General features: G+C 39.6%; 1 protein-coding gene across 5 annotated transcripts in view; it reads right to left on the bottom strand.

Moving 5' to 3' along the window:
• Window positions 1-21,117, bottom strand: part of CDC42SE2 (CDC42 small effector 2) — an 83,389-nt gene extending 62,272 nt beyond the window's left edge. Inside the window, exons 1-3 of one of the 5 annotated variants that reach the window (XM_064405754.1) lie at window positions 21,095-21,117; window positions 19,578-19,643; window positions 5,738-5,820 (exon numbers count right to left, since the gene is read on the bottom strand). The gene's annotated coding sequence lies outside the window, so the exon portion shown is untranslated. Of the gene's footprint in view, window positions 1-5,737; window positions 5,821-19,577; window positions 19,644-19,719; window positions 19,740-19,771; window positions 19,791-20,122; window positions 20,263-20,484; window positions 21,016-21,094 lie in introns of those variants that run through there. The other 4 variants (XM_064405752.1, XM_064405753.1, XM_064405756.1 and 1 more) reach the window with 4 other exon arrangements.
• Window positions 21,118-21,341: the final 224 nt, after the last annotated feature.

Here is a 21,341-nt window from a genome sequence, read left to right on the forward strand (position 1 = left end):
ATGCAGACAAAGACTTAAGACCCATATCTTTTGAATTGCCTTGGTCAAAAGAAGAAATCAGAGTCTTGAAAAATCTACAGGCACTACTTCATGCTAAAGGGAGCAGGAACAGCAAGATATTTCTTCTTTCATTGTATTTTAAAAAGAAAATTACATAACTAAGTGATGTCTCATGGCAAGCCTAGTATGATATGAAAGAAGGATATTCCAGAAACTGGACCAGTATCTCCTGGACATAACAGCACACAAACAAACAGTCAAGTAATTCTGGACATGAGCAGACATGCAAACTAGGTCTCTGTGAAATGACAGAAAGGAAGCAGGAAGTCTGTAAAATCTGCACCTCCAAAGCAAAATGTTACTAAAATTTTCAAGACAGTATTCTGAATCTATGTGCAAAACTCTGAACAAGTGTATTGAACACACCACTCCTTCAAGAGACACACGTTAAAGTGCTTTTCCTAATAAGGATGTAAGCTGCACATAATGTTAAGAACAAAGCTAGAATACAATCCATCCTGTGTCCTTTAGTGTGTTGTACCAACTGTTGGTCCAAAAGACAGACTGCAAGACTGTTTTGTGTGGCAAAGATGAACTTGAAAATCAATTTCTGCCATTACCACAAGTCTGTTCATTACTTGTATTTTCTTTCTTTATACTAGATCATTCATATGAGAGAGAATAGGATCCTTTTCTTTCCTTTCAAGAAAATGGACAGCTGCATGATTAGAAGCTCCACCCAGAATTCAAGAACATTTAGACACATTAATGGAACAAACAGATCTCCCCTGTTTGTGCTCACTTTCAGACAGTTCTTAGATTTCACAGGAGCTTTTCTCTGCCTCTGAGCTACCTAACTTACTAGGTTTTAAGTATTTCAAGTATCGTCATGCTGCAGAAAAGGAGACTTTAATTATTTCATAGCTTTAGCAATCTAATCTGACTGTGTAACACCAAGGCATTGTCTGGCAGCTTTAGTGAATGCACAGCATTGCACATACAAACCTGTACAGAAGACAAACAGTAAGCACTGAACATAGCAAGGACTATTAACACTCAGCCCGGGCTCTCCCAGGAAACAGGATGTCAATGCTCAAGTACACCCAGGACATTCGTCCTTGGCATTCTCTCTGCAGAGAGCACTTTGTCCCAAACATTAAGTATTGAATGGAGTTTGGGACATTTTCCACTGAGATGTGATTATTCAAGGTGGAAAAAAACAGAATTATACTCCTATGCTTCTTGGGCTTTGTGCCATAACTACAAAATGACAGATTTTTTTCCAGTATAAAATCACATCTTTTAAAAAAAAAAATTGTTTGCCAAGTACAGTGTAAGAGGGCAGGACACAGGTTTTTCAGTAAGTCTTTTTTCCCACTGCACATAAGATTAGCCATTTTTAAGAAAGAGATTAGAGCATACAACTTCCAGAATGGAAAAAAAGGCCTTATAGAACTATTTGATCTGTAATATAAAGTGGATTTTAGCAAATCATAGGTCTTAATTATAAAACTCCAAAAATGCAAGATCTCTCAGGTGTATATTCAGTATTTCAAATTACAGAAACTGGACATCATGCAGGTGTATTTCCCAGCACAATTGCTTTGTGGATCTTGTGCTTTCCTTCTCTTCCCCATTACCGCACAGAGGGAGACAAACCAGTTTAAGTATCTAATTTAGACATCAACCAATATTCCCTACACACTTTTCTATCCTACTTTTTGTTTATTATTCTCTGCATACAGACAGGTATAATGAAATCTTGTTTCCATGACTGCAATTGTCCTACTGACAAACATTGTTTATTAGCTTTCCTCTGTTTTATGGTTTCCAATGCCACAAAGCTTCAGAGAATTTGTACTTCATGTTCCACATATTGTGAAAAGTGAGAGCAAAAGGACTGTGGACTTTCACATTAATATAGTTCAGCTGGATCAGCTATGTTCTACCTTGAAACACAAACAAAATGCTTCAGGGAAATAAACTAAACCATTTCTGAACACTTGAGAAGCTGGATCAGTCACATAATTCAGCTGCACCCCAGTGATCTGACCCAAGTTTAACAATGGAGGAAGTGGACGACAGTCAGATATAAATACAGATGGTACACAGTTAGCAGTAATGGAATGGATGCACAAAAAGGCATCTGAAATGGAGTAACAGAAGGACAGTTTTCTACCTGTGTTACTTGAATTATTCCACAGGATTAATACAATTATATGAATTTTGAAGTTAAACGTAGTTAAGCTACATTGAAAAACAAAAGTCCTTCATGAAATAAAATGTGGAGATCCAACATCTTATGCGAGTTTCTTTCTTTTCTTTCTTTCCTTTCCCTCAGAGTAAAAAGCACAGAATTAAATTTCAATTACATAAATCAACTAAAATTTATCTTTATGGCATTGCTCCAAATTAATGAATCAATTATTAAACTGAAAATTAGAATCATAGAGAATTAATGAAAGTGTGGCAGATGAAGTCTAAACATTTCCTTACTCAGGAAACTAAAATCTTGCACAGAAAAGCCAGCCCATGGACCCAATTTGAAAATCATATACCAAAAAAGCAAGGAAACATAATGGAGATTTTGAAGATATGTGTTTTTCCTATGGTGGCATCAAGATGTGCGCACAACATATGAACAGTCCAACAGCATTTTAGGGTAATGACTTCTGGATGCAAAGAGTAATACAGCAATGTTGCACCAGCTTTTAGTTCTAGACATGAATGGAACAAAGGCTTCCTTAAGTCCAAACTTAAGTAATTTACACTTTTGACACTACCTTCACAAGAAGTTTTTTCCCATCTTTTCCCCCTCCCCAGTATTCTAGAACTTTAGTGAATTAGCAATAAGAGAATGGAAAAATTGAGAAAAACACATTTTCTTTTTTTTTTTCTTTTTTAGATTCTTCTGAGTTTTCTCTTAACAGCTGGGAAGTGTATGTTTAAGAGTATTGTAAGGCCAGATGAGGAATATACTAAATATGAAGAAGAGCCACAAGCCTAAATACTTCTACTTCACATGACTGGAAGTACTTCCACAAAGCACATGGTCAGAGTCATGAGACAAAAGCCCTGGCATGTGAACAAAGTCCACCACACAACTGCAGTGAAGCAGGGAAAGGAAAAGTTGCAGGGTTCTAGGCAAAGTGGCAGCAGGAAATGGCACTAGAGCACTGCCCATCACTACCTTACATACTTTCAATTTCTGAACCTCAAAAACTTAAGAAAAATTATGAAAAATATTAGGAATATTAGGATCTAAGGTTCTTATTTTTTTTTTAATCTGGAATAGGCTACATTAGAAGGTTTTTATGAAGATTTTACCGTCACCAACTTCATAGCTGCCAGCAAGGCAAGCCAGGAAGGCTGCACTTCCCGATCTATGATTGAAGCTTCCTGCAGACACTCCTGGAGCTTGCACAGAAAGGCCAGCCAACAGGTTGGGAACACCCACTGCACTTCACTTGCTTCTGGCACAAGAATGAAACACACATTTTTGCACTGTGAGTTCTCTTTGCTTCCGGTCTGCTCCTGATCCAGTGGGGATCACCACTCACTGAACCACTGCTCCAGAAGTTCTGCTTCTTCCCCACTTGCTTTCCTGCACCAATTGTCATCCATCCCTGAGCCCTCCTGCTGCTGCTTACAGTACAGCCCTTCCCTCTGGTTTAAAATACTGCTATTCTTTTCCTCTGAGTTGTCTTCTTTAAACAGACATGATCATCATAATCCTCTTTTACCTATCCTTATCACCCCTACACATGCTACCCAACCACCTGCCTTCTTTCTTTCATCCACTTTCACAGGACAGTATTTTTCTGGTTGTGAATTTTTTGATGGGCTGGCAGTTTATAAAACTACTTAAAAATTACCTTAGAGTTGGGCCAGTCACTACAATTGGGCTACTACTTCTTTCTCTCTCCCCTTTCCTGACTGAGTCAGGACGACAGAGATTCCCCATTTACACAGCCTATTCTCATTCTGCAGTAAAACATTTTTTCACATGGTGGGCACATGAAACATCTGGGAATGCCCTTGAGTCCCAGCAGCAAGCAGCAGGCCAGAGGAGGAGCTGCAGGGTCAGCAAAAGCGACTGCAGCTCCTGCTCCCAGCGTGGGATGCCATTTACACTTCAGTTTCTCATGCTAATAATACAATCACCTTTCTGTCACATGCTTCTCCAGGATAAATTCCTGAGCAGACTTTCTTCCCCGGACTCCCTGGCAGAAACGTTTTACAAGTAATAGTGAAATCAGAGCTAAAAAGATCAGGTGATAATGGAAAGGAAGTGCATAACATGAAGGATAAGCCCAAACACGTCTGGTATCATCAGTCATACTGAAAACACTTCAGAGTGTTCAAAGGAACTTGGGGGAAGGGAGACAGAAAGAATGAAACAGAAAATGTAACACAGACCAGTATCTTAAAATATAAAATGTAATTTTACCAGTATTTAAACAAAATTCAATATACTTTGAGTATTTTTAGGGTAAAACATCAATTTTTACTGATATTTGAATTGCATACTACATGAATGGTTATAAGAAGCAGAGAGTAAGGTAAAATAGAAAGGCACTTAGTTCCTGAAAAAGAAATTAACAACAAAGCCTGCAAAACACTATACAGAAAGTTTTTACAATATATTCCACAAGTTGCATCTCTTTCTGAGGAAACAACATGTATAAGAGATTTTTAGGTACATTTTCTAAGGTACTGATATCCTACAGAATTCTTTTCCACCCAGTTCATTTGGACTTTTAGAAGTAGTAAAATATGAAAACAGTGAAGAAAAATATAAAATGAGAACTACAAGCATCTAAAATTGAAATTGCTACGTAGAATTGATATCCATAAGAAATCAGCACTAGTTTCAGGGTTTAACTGTTTCATTGGTATTCGTGCAATCCGCAGCAATTGGATTTAGCCCACACAAATGTGCTACAATCATTATCAATAGGAGATATTTGATTCCTATCAAATAGGAACAGATCTATCTGAGAATTTTGGTGGAGGAAAATTCAGGTAATTAAAACTACAGGCCATTCCTACACATTATTTAACACTACATCAAAGCATATGAACTTGAATAAAAAACTAGAAAGTAGCGAATTAAAGTTGGATGGATCTTTAAAATCAGAGTAAACCAGGATAAACAACACTGTAATATATAGAGTTGCAAACTAAATTATTAAAGCCATGGAAGTTATTACACAAAGAACACCAAAAGAATTTTATATAGGAATTAACTATTGGAGATCTATTTAGAAGCCTTAGTTGAAACAAAGGATGTGATAGGAGAAATACATGTAATTAGCAAATCCATCAAGAACTTTCCTTAATAAGAATATTGGGAAAAGAAATGGAAGTGTATGTGGTTGCACATACCATGAATACCAGAGTCTGTTGGGGCAACAAGACAATAGTTTGTCAAAAATAGTTTGTTAAATTTATTGAGCATTCCAAAGTACCTGGACCTCCTGTCATATTAGATATGAACATTAATGTATTTTTATTATGAACACAGAGAACACTTGAATGTCATAAGTCTGCCGGACTTCTGATCAGGGCCTTCTTAGAGCTCACAAGAGCTGCCATGAAACCACATTAAACCTTAGTAAAGTTAAAATCTATATCATGCTTTGATGGTTTTGGTACTACAATGAGTATTTATAGATCTCTCATACATATTTGCATCAACATTTAAAGTGAATAGTAAAGTCAAAGTATTGCCTACCTGAATTTCCCAACTTCTGTTACTTTCTTTAAGCAGCAAGTTATTCAGTGAAGATATCCCCAATTCTAGAGAGCGATGAAAAACTGGAAAAAACAGAATTAAGTTACTATCTGTTACAGCACCTAATCCAAACTATTCACAGTGAAGAGCAATGTATCTTCGTGGTTACAGGAAAAAAACAGCCACCAAGAGGGAGAGTCAGGAGCTCCTTCAAGGCTTCTCCTTTGCAAAGCACTGCAGATGTCAGAATGACTGAACTACTTCCACTTGTGAATGATTTTCAAGGATTATGGCTACCTTGTTTACAGTACTGCTGAAAGAAACTTTCACTGACTTGTGTACTCTCAGGTCCTCTTAATCCTTATATGCCAGTATGTTAGCACACTGTTTAAAATACATAAATAATTTTTATATACATACATATACTTGACATAGTTAAATGAAGTAAATAAGGAACATGGGTACAAAAGCAGTACCTACTTAGTTATGGCTGCTACCTTTGCCAGGGTCAGACTTTTATATTAGCAGAGATGTGTGCAAATTGTATGTAGGTTCCCACACTATTTTTGCAAGATTATAGCTAGGTAACCTTTCTTAGTGATCAGATTTCAAATTACTGGCAATACCAGTTCAGGGAATAATTGTTTTGTACTAGTTCCCAATAAGAATACGTAACATGGCAGCAGTTAAATGGCATGAAGTGTGTGAGGTTTAGCAAACAAGTTTGTTACTGAATCACATCCATGACATCAGCTACAGAATTCAGCAGCTCTCAGTGAAAGGAAGGATGGATTAAAAGTACTGCAGGCAATAACAGAAAGGAAACACATTCGTAAGAGCTGGCTCTGAGTTACAAGAATCACTGCTACTTGAAGCAGCAGGAGAATATTTAGTCCTGTTAAACCTCTATTCAAAAAAACTCAACCCAAACAACCTGGTATTCACAGAGCACCCATCTGCAATGACAGTCATGAAAGCACTGATATATCAGAAATGGGTTTCAAAACAGACAGAAGACATGAGGAAAGCTGAAAACCAAACAATCTAGTTCACACTTCAAATGTGCATATAAAAATAAGGTAAATGTGGTAGTAAATTAAATTTTGTACAGTTCCTGTGTTAGATAGGGCAATGTTTTGCAGATTTTATTAAAATAACCAAAACAGAGAAAGACAATCTCCCAGACAAAAAGTTCCACCTCCCTACCACACCTGAGATCCCCAATGTTTTAGCTTTCATGCTCTATGGCAAGGCATTTGCTTGCTGACTTCTACTGGGGGCTTTTTTATCATATCTCAGCCCTTCCTTGCCCACACACTAGGAAATTAAGTCTTCTATTTCTTCTCAGACTGACATAAGACAGATTTAAAAAGTAAAATTAAGGGGTTTTCATCTTTACCCATATAGTTTTCACAAAAGATTGTCAGAGAAATTATGGACTAGAAATGAAGAGCAGACGAGAGCAGGTATAACAGATTGTAAATGCAGAAAAATGGTTAATGAAAAGAAAAATGTTGTGAAGGAAAAGGGGAAGGCAGTAAACTTGTCTGCATGGTATTGCATGTCAAGAGCTGTGAAAATCCAATATGAAGCAAATAAAATCCTTAAAGCCAGAAAGGCAATCATGTCTTTTTACATCAGATGTCGACTTTATAACAGAAATGTCATGGAAATTTATCAGCCTTCTAGTTTAAGACTATGTGGACAATATCTGATACATAGCTAGGAGAAACAAACCATTTAGCTGCAGTTAAACACAGACCTCCTCACTCAAATGCAATGCAACTGAAAGCAAAGTGGAGAAAGATTCATATTAGTAAATTTCACTGAGAGAAAACTACATTATGAGAAATTAGCAAAAAGAACACATTAATAGCACACATAACATCCTAAGCATGTAGAGACTAATTCTGTATAAACAATTTAAATATGTAATAACATTTATACAAATAAGGTAACAGTAGATATAAGAATATCTATATTTACAATCTCTAAGTCTTCCTCCGCCTTTCTCCCTAAAGACAAAAATACTTCAAGACTTTCCTAAACTTCAGCGGTTGAAATCTAGGGCCATGCTGTAAGAGCAGCAGGACAGAAAAAGGAAAGCCCTCCTTGTACAATAACATCTTAAAAAGTCAGTCAGAAATGAGATGATCTGGACCAGTGGCTGTAAGTCGTCATGTCACAGCTATTTAGAATCCCAGATGTATGAATCCTGGAGGCTAAACATACATCCTAATGGATAATTTAATTAACAAAATCATTGCTATAAATGGTGGAGTTTTGGCTTGAAAGGCTATTATATGACAGCAGAGTGGAAAAAGTAGCTGTTTGCAGGTACTGCCAAGGCACACTACTTATCCAGCTGTGCCAACTTTCTATTAATTCTGGACAGCTTACTGCAGACTTGCCCGCATCACATCCATTAAAAAAGCCAGTTATAACAAGCATTTTTCTAAGTGCTATCATTTGTGTGAGAATTTGAAGCTGTATCCTTCTCTGTAGCCTTGCTTTCAGGCCCTTATTTCTACATAATAATTACCTTACTGATTTAGCCAGTTACAAAAAATCACTAATGTGATCACAGGTCACATTAACAGGTGATTTCATTGTCATCCTGATATTATCTGCTCAGATGATTTCTTATTTTACTTAGTGAATCGCAGCTTACATTTGCCTTTTATGAGGCGTTCACTAAAAATCCTGTGTATGAAAACAAAGATGACAAAAGCCAAATCAATATGGCTGAAAAAATGAGACATGGGTGCCCTTAGAAAAGTGAAATGTATCTATTAGTACAGTGCTTCTACTGAAGGGAGACACCATTTTAGAGAACCTCAATGCCAAAGAAGTATATTTTAATATGCTTCTACAGTATAGTGAAACAGCTATAAAAGCATCATAAGATTCAACAAAATTGAGAAAATTAATACTGCTATTCCTAAGTATCAAATTCAGACAGTAAAATCATTACTGTAGCTCCATGCCTTTTCTAAGTTGTTTTCAACGTGGTTTGTATAATTAGAAAAGATACAAAACAGGTTGAAATTTGATACAGAACCTGAAAACACAATGCATGTACACTGCAAACTTTAAAGATGTATTCATACCATAAAGAAAAGTATTTTCTAAGCTAAAGAGCCCGTGAATTTACAATACATGAACAGGTAGTCTGCAAACATTCAGTCCTGTCTGCTGGAAGAAAAAAACAGTGAACTTCAGCAGTTTTCACTGTTTTATCCATTAGAAAATCAAAATTTAAAGTTTGCATTGGGTTTCACTGTCTTCATCTGGAACTTTTTCATCATTTTGAAAATTATTAAAAAACAAGAATGGAAAAAATACCCATGATTTATCTAGCACCTATGTAATTTTTATCTGCGTAGACAAACACCATATATACACACAGATTTTAAATCGTCATTCTGTTCTAGTCAAAGGCAAAGTTACATACATACAGAAAATTACAGACAGCCCATAGAGCATATTTTATTATTTCACTATGAAGCCTGTAATTGGTACAGCAATTAATTACACAGAACCATAATGAATGGAGTCAGTGAAACATCAGTGAGTTTAGACTTGTACATATTTGGCACCAAAAGAGACATACAGTATATAAGTTGAAAAAAATTGTGAAGGTTCATTTCAGTTTCTCCCATTCCTATCACAGGGATATAAATCTCAAAAACAGTTCCTTAGAGGACGAAGTAGAAATGGAGTTTACACTTAAGGTATGTCTTTAGAAGAAAGACGCTCTTTCTTTAGGAGAAAGATACTTCTATTCAGCAATTTAGCCCTACAAGAGGGCTTGGGACAGTGGCCTATTTAACCTTACCTCAGAATGCCTTTTCCTCACCTCAAATACTGTTCTCAAGAGAGCCTTGCAAGACAATGACACTAAGATATTTCAGTACTTTGTAATGTTTGCATTTATCTTGGTTGGCCTCCAGAAAGCCTCCCAAGTCAGAAAAAAAGGCAAATAATTCTCTCAGAAACTAGTAGGTGTCAGACACCCAGAAGACTGGTCTCCAGGTCATGTTTAGCTGTAATGGCACCAGGCTTTCCTATTTCTCCTCTTTCTAGTGAAATTCCTTGTCTCAAAGACACACATGCCTACTTCAGAAGATGAACACACTAGGGAGAAGACTGAAAGGTACTTTGGGATTAGAAGTAGAAAGTGCAGAAATTCAGGTACATAAAGGGTGAAACCTTGCATTTCACTTTAATTAGACACACTGAATTTTGAGTATGGAGAAACTCAGTATGTATGAAAAAGTTTGAGAGGCTAAACCTTTCTAAATGAAAGAAGAAGTACTGTGTACTAATATTTCTTTCTCAATATTATTTTACTACCATAAAGGCTTTTATTTTTTTTTTTCTAAACAGTGGGAGGAAGGTGTATTTAGTAGCATGCTTTTCAGAGCCTGCTACTAAATACACCTTCCTCCTCTGTTTTCACACCTGCCAATGCAGACTTTGAAAACCTGACATGACTAACTTCACTGATTCATCAGATAAAAGATGAATTTTTTCTTCAAAATCTAATATGAAAAATCCGTCTGCTTTAAATCACCCAGGTGACAATCAATCTGTGTGGTACTACATATCCTGTACATAACAGAAGTAGACAGGTCAAGGGAATGATGGAATGAAAAAAAAATTCCACCCAAAACTACAACAGTTCACTGTCTGAAGTCCTACTGACCCTCAAGCTTTTGTCTATTAAAGAGCTTTAAAGAGATAAAGCTCCACTTAGAGCTTTATCTACTAGACTAGAGTCTAGTAGATGGTAAGTATCTTTCTCCTCAAAATGCAAAAAAGGACCTAGCAAGTCACTAGATATACAAATGACTACACTGCGTACACAGTGATGTTCAGCCCCCACAAAAACAGCCTTGAAAAAGCAGCTTATTTTCCTAAGGCAAAGACTGTCAAAGCCATCACTTCCCACACTTGCACTCTCAAAAGAGGGCCTGGCATTTTGAAGGAAAAATATCACAGTAATAAGCGTTATTGCTATGACAGATTGTGTACAACAAGTGGATAGCATTGTAAAAACAAAATGCACCAAGAAATGCGAATGCATGCACAGATGGCTGAGATCTCCAGATGACCTCCCAAGAACAGTCTGAATGTTCACGTCACGCCAGGCTAATAACTCTGCTCTACTGGTGGCAAAGGCAGCTCTGGTGATTCATCTGAACTTTACTGCAGCAAGAGCATCTCAACTCCTTGGTTGTTTTGCTATAAGGTTTGCCTATGCAGTGAAAAAGTTAAGAAGCCTAGAATCTCAGGCCATCTAAACAAAAGTCATAATGACTTGGTCTGCATTATAGGCACTGTATCAGTGCCTATAATTCTCAATAGCAGTGGATCAATATTTTTAAACTAGTAAGTTGTTGCAAGTAATTAAAATTTCATAGAATCATATGATGTGCTGAACAAGGATCACCATCCCCCTCCTGGCCCTGCACGTGACAGCCTCAAGAGTCACACCATGAGCCCAAGAGCATTGTCCAAACACTTCTGCACTCTGTCAGGCTTGGTGCTGTGACCACTTCCTAAGGGAGCCTTGTCCAGGAACAAAACACACTCTGGGTAAAAAACCTGTTCCTAATATCCAACTCAAACCTCTCCTAGCACAGCAGCTTCATACCATTCCCTCAGGTCCTGCCACTGGTCATCACAGAGACCAGTGCTGCTCCTCTTCCACGCACAAGGAAGTTGTAGACTGCGATGAGGTCTCTGTCTCTCCTGTCTCCACCCGGCTCAGCAAACTGAGTGACCTCACTCACGTTTTGTATGGCTTCCCCTCTATATCCCTCACCGTCTCCATTGTTCTATTTTCAGGCTTGAGACAACCAATATAGCAATGGGGAAAATAAATCATTCTTCATCCAAGTCTGCAATTTTTCCAAGTTTATTTAGACTACAGTAACAAAAAGACAAGAAAAGTCAGCTTTAACTTTCTCTTGTCCACTTTTCCTACAAATTCACAGGCATTTTTAAGTTTATCTGTAATCACTACTAAGGGCAATTAAGAACCAGTTTCAGAACAGAACACAGTTCTTCTTTATTAAAAAAAAAAATAAACTAGCATTGATGATACGTCAGAACTAATTCTGTATCCAAGAAAACAACTGCAAGTACAAAAGAACCCAAATATGCTTACCCAAAATCAAGAAACAAACATTCACAATGCTTTGGCAGAAATCACCAGAACATGCACTATGAGTAGGAAGTGTTCTTAGAAGATATCTCTAGCTGTAACACAATGACTTTGAAGTCTATCCATAAGTTCTCAGAGAGGGAGCAAAGAAATTGTGGAGCTTCTTTGCTAGTTTACAAGATCATCATATGCCATTTTCTGAACAGAAAGAAGATTCCAATAGTATTTTGTTATTTCAGTAGATTTGTTTCAGAAACACACATACACACACAGAGAAAATAAAAAAGTTAAAAATCAGACAATAGGGGCTTTTAATTCCATCATATTATTTTGTTTTTAATTAAGCAAAGAACGTGCAGTCAAAGAACACGCATGTCAAAGAACAAGCAGTGCTAGTGCCACTGAGCATATGTAATATTAACAGATTCTGTTAATGCAGATTCCAACTTTAGCCTTCCTCCCACGTGCACACACGCACATTACCATGGTGATCTGCAAAATCTGCTGCCTGGGACTTCAGAACAGTACAACATTTGACCTCAGCATCTTTGAATAGATGCAAACACAAATTAAGTTACATTTTAAAAGACATTAAGTCACAAATAGTTTGATAAAATTGTCTGTACAGAAGAAAAGTGACAAAAATATCTAAATATTATCTCAACCAGAAGAAACAAAGCAACAAAGCTTTCAGATCACACCTTCTGTCCTTGAAAGAAAAATAACAAAATTTAAGAATTTGAAAAAAGAGGTAGCATATATACAGTATAAAAAGCATAATCTAGAATCATCCATTACGTCTGTGAATATTTGAGTACCTATCTGATCTGTGGAAGTGTCTCTTTCAGAACAACATATTTTCTTTAATAGAATTCTTAATTTGCATACTATTTCACTGAAATGCACACTTGTTTGGACTGTCACAGGTCTGTGCCTGCTGTGACTTTCTCCCAAGCCGGATCACTCTTGATGCAGTCTCCTTTTATCTATTACAATTTTCAACTGAACTAAATAATAATAAAATAATCTTAAGAAATAAGGATCATTTTACTGTGAATACATATATATCCTGACAACACAAAGGACGAAGGACTGAGAGCACAGGTGACAATTGTGCCCCAACCACATAATAAATACGTTAAAAACCAAATCCACCACAACCTCCAGTATCTGTATTTTTCTCTATATAAACTGATAATGCTCACACTTTGGTTTGTGAGCACCTCTGGACACAAGTATCTGCAATCCCACTGAAGAAATACAAGAAATACGACTCCACCATAACTGCTGGCTGATGGCTGGTATCACTCTCACAAATAAATTCTTGCAGAGCTGCAGCTATTAAAGTCTTGCTTTGCAGACTTTAAATTGTAACGAATTTAGGATCCCAGTGAAAGCTTCACCACTAATTTAATCATAGCCAGGGTTTGACCTGCAATGCTTAGAGACGAAAGGAGTCACCACTCCTGCTGTCTTCCCAGAAAAGGCCTGTTCTAAGTGGAAGCACCACTTAGCAAACATTCATGGAAAGTAAATGCACCGGTTTAGAGGTTCTTCTACAGAAAAAGCTTACAGGAAGCTTGGATACAGTAGACCCTAGAGGATGGTCCACATGTGAAACTGTCTATACCGATATATTGCCCCTTGAAATTCACCTCAATGTATAGTCTCAAGTTGAACTAAGATTTTTTGAAGAGTACCACAAGGCTTTGACATTTTCAAGACACCTTAGAAGAAAACTAGGTACAATTATAAGAAATAGCAGAGCTGAACGCACCTAGACTTATCCTTTAAAAAAAGTCCCTACTTCAACACTAAAATAAAGACTTGATTATGTAGCAAACTCTGGCTGTACCAGTGATGTGCTCCTACTGTAAGCACATCATCTAAGCATTTGTGCAAGATGGATTTTTGATAGGACAAAACCAACCAACCAAAAAGAAGTAAAATAACAGAATGCATCAAAGCTTAGTTTTCTATTACCTCTGCAAATTATAACCAGAAAAATCGGATGAGTAAGGAAGGAGTGCATGAAATACCAAAAATAACACCTTGGTGTTATTTGGTGAAGACTACTCCCTGCTCCCATTTTCCTCCCATTAAAAATTAGGTGTTACTTAAAATATGCATTTTAAGCCTTTCTTCCAGTCCACTGTACCCTAACTTTTTTGAACATGTCTACACCAAATAAAATGGGTAAACTCCTATTTCTGAAATACTTATACTTAATTTTGGCTGGAGGAAACAGCTTCTACTGTATCTCAAAATCTGTTTTTATAGTTCAAGTGAAAGGACTACTAAACTTGAAACTACATTCTCACATCAATTTTAGGTTTTTTTAACTATATCAAGGCAGAACAAACCTTATACAACTCAGCTTACTAGAAAAGAACTTCAGTGCAAATATACCAGGGCAAGATACCATTCACTTGAAGGGGTAAGAGAAGAAAGAGGTAGTTGAGCTCAAGCGAAAAATTGTTCTCAGGAAGCTTTAAAGGTGGAATTCCTCTAGCAACTGGTGTTTGATGCTAATAGCTGCATCACATGGGGCCAATTAAAAGAGGTGTTATCAGACAGCACAAGACTTACTGAATATGAGCTGTAAGATAAAAGCAACCAATAAATGTAACAAGACACTTTCTGCATATAATATTTCAGTACTAAGCAGCATGACTGTTTTGACAAGGAAGCCAGCTGCAAATTAGAAAAGTCCTATTTTTGCAAGAGATTTAAACAGTTGGTCTCCAAATTCAGTGAGTGACTACAAAAAAGATGATTAAAGGCCCCATTCAAAAAATGAAGCATGGGAAAAGTACATCAAGCCCATACAAAGATAAGCCAGAACTTTAAAACATAAATGGTACTAAATTTAAGACAGAATTCACAAACCTCAGTCTGAAGGCACTCATTTATTTTTTCTGTGAGGACAATTGGGATTTTAACTGGGGAGGCTTTGGTGACAACACACTTTCTATTCTGTGAAAAGAAGGCTTTGTAAGGAAACATTTTTGGAACTCTTTGTAATAACTGATAAAGTTCAAGGCACACACAGTTAGAAAAAAAACAGGTTGAGTTGTACAGCGATTTGTAAAAAAGTACAAGATACCAAAACACCCAGCGAAGCATGATGCAGTCTGTAATCAGTTACTTGGTTCATGCACAGTTTTGCCCTTGTACTGTTTATATATTGATAAAACAAATAGCTCTTTTTTTTAGCCTAGATGGATAAAGTATTTTATCCCTGCTTGCCTAAAGTGCAACTCAAAGCATTCTAACTGTTTAGCTGTGAGAAGTTACTAGATCAGAGAGGTCATCTCCATGTGCAATACTCTCCCAGCATTACAAGCCCCTTACTGTTTAGATCAAATTTTCTCCTTTTCTATAAAGATGAACGGCAATTTCTCCTCCAGCACCTCTTCCCCAACACAGAGGCACTGGTTTATGCAATGCAAACAAACCTCATCACAGGCCAGCACACATCTGTTACAATTTATGTATGGCAGGGAAAGGATTTAAACTCTGTCCAGTGAAGAACTGAGGTAACTGTTTTTTAATAACAAGGGCTCAGGTAACTGCAATTCAATAGACCTCTGACATGACTAGATGTCAGCCTACAACATGATCCCTACTTTCAACATCAGCAAAATAAGTAAACCCTTGAACACAACAGAGACTCATTTCAGTTGTTTGTTGAATATAGCTTAGCCATAACACAGAAGCAAGCTGTACAGTTCCTAGCTCTTCAGGGAGTGCAATTATGAGAAGCTTGCTTTCTCCCAGGCACCACTCATGCACTAATGCACGTGCAGACAGAAGGCACCACAGAATCACATAATATGCTGAGTTGGAAGGGACCCCCAAGGATAATCAAGTCCAGCTCCTAGCCCTGCACAAGACATCCCCAAGAGTCACACTATCAGCTCTCCCTCTGATGTCTCACAACAAATATTGCAAATCTGACTGGACAAAAAAACCTAAATAAATTAGAAGAGGAAATTAATGTAGGTCAGTTATGCTTCAGGAAGAAGCACATAAAACCTGCCAAAAATTCCATTTACACCTTACGTCTTCCTCCTTACACCCTCTTCCTAATCCATTCTGTTAATGTGATACTGACAAAGACTACGTAAGACTGCTCTGAAGTAGGTCTGCATGCCCTTAACTTTGCCTTCTATATGGGCAAGGCAGCTCCTCTTCCCCTTGTTGTTGAGGTGAACAGTCAACAGAAACCATTGTTCCTCTTATGACTGACAACCCCTTCATCTCACACATCCACTTCTAAGCACACACAAAACATTCCATTTGAGAAAGACCAAAGGAGTCCTCAGGCAGAGTTACCATCTATGTAATGGGCATTGAGCCAAGATCTTCTCGTAGGACGCTCACCAGCCTAATTTTCCTACATTCACTTTGCTACTAATAGGCAGCTTTCTTGCTGCTAAACTTCCTGTTCAATCTGCCCTTTACTTAAGGACACTTAAACATGTTCACTGCAGCTGTTTGCTCTTTTACCCACATTCAATTGCTTCAGGTTGCCTCTTCCTTGAATTCATCATCATTTCTTATCATTGCTAGTCCTACAATAAAATGAGACACTCATCACACAAGACAGACTTGCTTCATCAAAATAACATGAAACCTTTAAGTGACTGTGAATACTCAAGAGCCTCTCTTCAGATCAACTGATTTTCTTTAAAGAAAAATTAATCCAATCCACCCATCTCAAGATTAGCATCCTTCAGAGCAGCATTCCTCCTCCCCCTCTCTCCTTCATTTTCCTCCTAGACTTGGCTACAGGAAAGAACATCATGTGACTGCTTTTCTAGTGCATCTACATCCAGTCTACTCAAAAAATAAAATAATTTATTTGTGCAGTGATATACACTTTGCTTCAGTACTTTTTTAACACAAAAGCAATATAGCAGCTACAATATAAAAAATAACTCCTTCATGTCAACCCTGCTAAGTATACTTTGAGCATTGATAAAACTGGATTGAGAGACAGGCATTCGTATTTCAGCAGTCAATTGTCTGCAGTCCTTCAGAACAAATTAGAAAGCAATTCCCCCACTTTTATAGTATGAAAACAGTGACAAACACTTTCACAACACCCTAAGTTCCTCAAAAACTCTTTTAGTCGCTACACAATACAAGGCCGGTATTAAAACTAGGAGACAGAAGATGGCTAATATTAAACAGTTATGGTAGCCACAAACACATCTTAATGAATATGGCATGAGGAACAAGGGCCACGCTAGCCTTCATCCACTTTCTCTATCTACATGCACACAGAGGCGTAGAACGAGAAACACACACCCAGGGCTAAGGCGGTGACCAAAGATAAGTCTTTACATATGTTTACGTAAGGCAGCCGTCTATAATGCTTGCTAGAATCATAGCTAGGAAATACATGTATTGCACTAATGAATTGTATGATAAACTGCTACTCACTACCTGAACTCACACTGTCAAGTGTAATCAAGAGCTGCAACTGAGTTGCTGAAAACTGATTTAAATAGGCAAAGTGTATCACTCAAAAGTGAAAATTAGTCTCATTCGAATTCTACCCAAGCACTCACTGACACTGACCAGAGCCCAGGGGGTTCTAAAACGAAACATGACAGAGTATGCAAAACAGACTGGCACAAGATTTTCCTTAGCAGTATTGTATGCCAAGTTTACATTTAATTTGTCAAGCTAAGTTCACTGAAAATAAAATAACAACAATAAAAAAATTTAACAGGAGCAGTATCTCAAGGGAGTACTTCAACACCAGGATTCTTTTTTCCATTATTGAGTCATTTAATTCCACATTCTTCATGCCTAAAAGGTAGGTCTATAAATCACACTAAGCAGAGCAAGTATCTCACTGCTATTCCTAGTTTGAAGGAATAATCCTGAACTTCAGGAAACTGTCACCTCAAAGACATACCACAGAATAAAATATGTTCTCCTCGTCAGTGAAGGAAAAAGTATTTTTTCTAACAATGCAATTCTAGGCAGGAGAAACTCAGGAGGCAAAAAAAGAAGCCCCTTCACCCCCACCACAGGGTCAAAAGGTCTGGCACAAGTATCTTCAGAGTTTGTGCAAGCTTGCTCAAGTTAATGGGTGTTACATGGACTCCTCTGCAGTGGACAATCAATTACAGCAACAACTATTGATTAGCACTATTTCACCACCAAAAACCATTACTCCTAGAAAAGCAACTTCTTGTTGGGCAAAGAGACGAAATGAGACATATAATCCTTCTTGTTTATTGTAACAATGCTATGACACATGATCTGATTTTTTAGAACCATTTTAGGGTTAATATTTTATCACTGCAATGAAACCTCTGATATACAGGTTAAAAAAGGCACAGTAAAATATACAGAAAGAAAGCTGGAATACATACTCAATTTCTCATCTCCTTTTCCTGTTTGTGAATCAACTTTTTTTTTTTTTTTCCCTTTACTTGAGGGGATATTTGAAACATTTCTGTCTTTTCCCTATTGTGATCAGCCACTATGTCAAGACTTGCCATAGACCATCACACTGCACACCAAGCCACCACAGAACTTCCAAAACACTCACGGAGTCAGAATTACTAGCAGGCTTCAAAAGAAATTTATTTTGTACGGTTGTATGACAGCACAAGTAAGTTGACAGTTTGGGTTTTTTTTTTGCAAAACAGAACAAAAGATAATTTAACTGTAATATCTCTGTACAAGCTACATAGAACAAAAGTTTTAGAGTTATTTGTTCCTCTGGTGCACAAATAACATATAACATATGTATATATGCATGTATGATGTAATTTGCAAGCTATAGAACTCTGGCCTAAATATAGAGAAAATTCACCAGGAAGTGTCTTAAACGCTGAAGAACTCATACTTGCTAGCAAAATCACTTTAGATGCTTAGACAGGTATATCCATGTCCCAGCTTCTCACTCAAGCTGATGGGAAAACCCAAATTTAAATGAGCAGTGATATAGCTATTGACATACAATGAAGTTCATGTATATAGTAAATTTGTACAGTGAATTATCTCATTGCTTATTTGATCTGCTACTTATTTCATTAGTGGTTGTAGTCATTTGCTTGATCATTTCCTGCAATTTCATCTACAACAGTCCTTTTCACCTCTCAAAACCCCCATTATTACAGTAGAAATTTCATATTTAACTACTTCTTTCAAAAATGCATCTGTATTTTAACACTGTGAAAAACAACTCAGAAATGTATCTATACCTTCAATGAGCTGCTATTAATCAGATCACCTAAGTAAAATAATTGACTAAATATGCCTTATGAGTGTGGAAAAAGCAGCATCCAATCCCAGTTATTTCAGTCAAATGCAGAGAAACACACTAGTATTAGGCTTACTGGTATTTCCTATACACTGATTTAAATCTAAAAGGTGACTGTCAGCCCTGGAGGATTAAGTGAGATCCATCACACTAACACTTATAGCAAGCACTTAAGGCATCACTTTCTCCCAGATTTTCTTTACTTTTTTTATTTTTAACCAGTTACTGCAGTCTAGGAGAGACATATATATGCAACAGGCATGGGAAAAGTCTGCCTAGGGTCTCACTTAAATTACTTCTCAAGTTTTCATCTCGCAGACATTAAATAATCACTCCATTCATCAATCCACATTCGGAAACAACACTGGAAAACTTACAGTTTAATGCATATCCAGCTTCAGAGTTAAATGTCACAGGGCCTGACGGTCTCCTGGAACGTTCTCCTATGGAAGAGTTACAATTCTGGTAAGCGAACAGGGTCACACACACGGAGAATCTGCCTGAAAACCGCACGCTCACCCCAGCAGCCAAGCGCCACATTTCAAACAAGAACTGCTAAAGGCCAGTTCACCTCTCTGGAGGCGCACCGAGGTCACGGCTGTTGCCCCCCGGCTCGCTCCTTGCCCTGCCGGGAGGGCCTCGCGCTCCTCCCGGGGCTCCGCAGCCGCTCGGGGCGCGGCTGGGCGGGACGGCGGCGCCGCGGCATCCCCGCCCTGCCCGAGCCCAGGCCCGCTGCCCGCCGCGGCACCTGCCCCGCTCGGGACACCCGGCGGGGGCGGACGGCATTAAAAAGAGCCAAAAAAACCCTCCCAGCCCACCCGCCAAAAGCCTCACAACAAACCAAAAAAAAAAAAAAACAAAAACCACAAAACGCAGGAAACCCAAATCCTTTTTTTTTTTTTTTTTTTTTTTAATCGCCCACCACCAAATTTGTGGCTCGCTCCTCTTTGTCCGCGCGTCAAGCGGGATTCCGGCTGAGCATCACCCGCCGCGCCCGCGGCACTGCCTGCTGCCGAGGCGGCGCGGCCGGAGCCTCCCCCGCATCGCCCCGCCCAGCACCGGCCCCGCCGGCCCCGGGCACCTCGCTCGGCCCCCGCTCGCAGTGCCCGGCCGTGGGGCTGGCGCTGCGGGAAACACCGGCGGTGCCAGGCGGCGGCGCAACGCAACCCCCCGAGCGCTGCCAGCGGGCCCGCGGGAAAGGGAGTGGCCGCAGCCCAGCCCCGCGGCAGGTACCGCGCAGGGTGGCGAGCGCGGGGATCCCCGCAGCCCTGCCCCGCCACTCACCGCTGCCCACGGCGGCGCCCGCTCCTTTGTGTGCCCGCCGCGCCCCGGCACCTCCGTCTCCCGCTGCCGGGCGCCCCGCGCCCCCTCCCCGCCGCGCCGGGGGCGGAGGAGGACGCAGCCGAGATCCGCGGAGGAGGCCGCTACCGCCCGCCGGTCACATGCAGCGGGCAGGCGCGGCGCAGGCTCCCGGCGGCTCCCCGGGAGCCCGGCCGGCAGCGTCCGGGGCGAGCTCGGGGGTGAAGATGGCGACCTCGGCGGCGCGGCGAGGGAATCCCCAGGCCGGCCCGCTCCGCTCCGCGCTGCCGGCTGGGCTGGGCGCGCCGGGGAGGGGAGGGGACAAAGAGCGGCTGCCGCTGCCCGTCAGCGCTATCGCGGTGCCGCCCGCTCCTCCTGCGCCGCCTCCGCGCGGTCCAACCTCCGGCAGCGCCGCAGCGCTCCCTGCCCGGCCCGCTCCGCTCCGCTCCCACCGCAGCGGCACCCCAGCGCTGGCCCTTCCCTAGCCAAAATGTGCTGGCATCGCCACGGCCTCAAGGAGTGGCGAAAAGCAGGTCACGAAAGCTGGCATGCTTGTGGTCGGACAAGGAAATGAGAAGGGGATTTGTCTTCTTACCCCCAGCTGTTGACAGCAGCAAGCCCGCCCTGCGTGTCGGTAAAATTTCAGTGTCCTACATCCCCCGTTCCCCGGCAGTCACTTCAGCTGCTGACAGAGAGGTGGTGAGTCATCGAGGGTGCTCTGCACCTGTAGCTGGATTCAAAATAGGTATGGTGCCACTGTGACTCTCGAAGAGAGCTATCTCCACTCCGTTCCAACAAATCATACATTGCCTTTAAAAGTGAATGATAAGGGGAAAATGCTG

This window comes from Passer domesticus, chromosome Z (genome assembly GCF_036417665.1).
Source record: "Passer domesticus isolate bPasDom1 chromosome Z, bPasDom1.hap1, whole genome shotgun sequence".
Classification (NCBI taxonomy): domain Eukaryota; kingdom Metazoa; phylum Chordata; class Aves; order Passeriformes; family Passeridae; genus Passer; species Passer domesticus.